We start from the raw sequence: 1,518 nt of genomic DNA, 5'->3' as shown, positions 1-1,518 counted from the left end.
CCGCCGAATTGACATGTGCATTTAACGATTTCGAGACATGATTAACCAAAACGCGGAAGTCCGATGAGAAAATATTAGGGCCCTTCAAGCGGGCCTCCGGTGATGCTTTCCGGCTTGGGAAAGTGAATTGCTCCCGCCGAATTGACATGTGCATTTAACGATTTCGAGACATGATTAACCAAAACGCGGAAGTCCGATGAGAAAATATTCGGCCGCCTTTTGCGGGCCTCGGGTGTTGCTTCCCGGCCTGGGAAAGTGATTTGCTACCGCCAAATTGACATGTGTCATTTCTGGCAAGTGTCTCAGGACATAGTTAATGAGTTGCAGTTTGGGAAATCATTAACCTCGTCGGAAGTCCCGATGAAGAAAAAAAAAAGTGCCATTTGCGGGGATTTGGGTGCTCCTGGTCGGATAGAGGTGGCCGTTTGACCCGCTGATTTGACACTTGTCATTTCTGGCAGGGGGGGTTGGCGGGGTGCCCGGAGATTTTCGGGAACACGATTTTCAGAACAAAATTCACTCAGCGGGAGCACTTTGAAAATGCCCGAAAAGTGTTACTTTGCTAAAAGGCTCATTTTATCAATATAGAGACCTTTCAAAGAGTATTGGAAAGTCATATTAAAGTGGTTTTGTGGCTTTTATGACTTAATGACAAAAAACTCTAAGTGTGAATCTGAAATCGTAGACAGACAGCAGAAACATATAAATAATTCCAGCGTCTAAGTTTCATTTGCTGTCTGTCACACAGGTGCCTCTGAACCGGTCAGGGCCTGTGACCCCACTGAGCTTGTGTTTTGTGGCTTATGCACACGCAGTGTTTGCACCAAGTTCCCCTGTGTTGTGCGCTCAGTGGGCCCGTCCAAGACAGCAGAAACAAGATGTACATGCCAGCGTCTTTAAAGTTTCATTTGTTGTCTTGTCACACAGGTGCCTCTGAACCGGTCAGGGCCTGTGACCCCACTGAGTTGTTTACTGGGGCTAATGCACAAGCAGTGTTTTGTCAGAGAGTTCCACTGTGTTGTGCGCTCAGTGGGTCCGTCTAAAATGACAAGACAGCAGAAACATTCCAGCGAGTTTCATTTGTTGTCTTGTCACACAGGTGCCTCTGAACGGGTCAGGGCCTGTGACCCCCGCTGAGTTGTTTACTGGGGCTAACGCACAAGCAGTGTTTGTCAGAGAGTTCCACTGTGTTGTGCGCTCAGTGGGTCCGTCTAAAATGACAAGACAGCAGAAACATTCCAGCGAGTTCCATTTGTTGTCTTGTCACACAGGTGCCTCTGAGCGGGTCAGGGCCTGTGACCCCATTGAGCTTTGTGAGCAACGTATGCACACGCAGTGTTTGCAACGAGATTCCCTGTGTTGTGCGCTCAGTGGGCCCGTACGACCGATTTGGTGACTCGCGTCCGTAGTGGGAGTCCCCGGGCCGGCCCAGTATAGAGAGAGGCTGGTGTTCAGGCTATTTCGGGGTTTCCTCTCGTTTCTGTCGCTGGTGACAAGACGGGCATGCACACGGCGAGT

Source organism: Somniosus microcephalus, unplaced genomic scaffold, assembly GCF_052327205.1.
Source record: "Somniosus microcephalus isolate GS21.2 unplaced genomic scaffold, FLI_Smic_1.0 scaffold1667, whole genome shotgun sequence".
Classification (NCBI taxonomy): Eukaryota; Metazoa; Chordata; class Chondrichthyes; order Squaliformes; family Somniosidae; genus Somniosus; species Somniosus microcephalus.
This window is presented reverse-complemented; position numbering follows the sequence as displayed.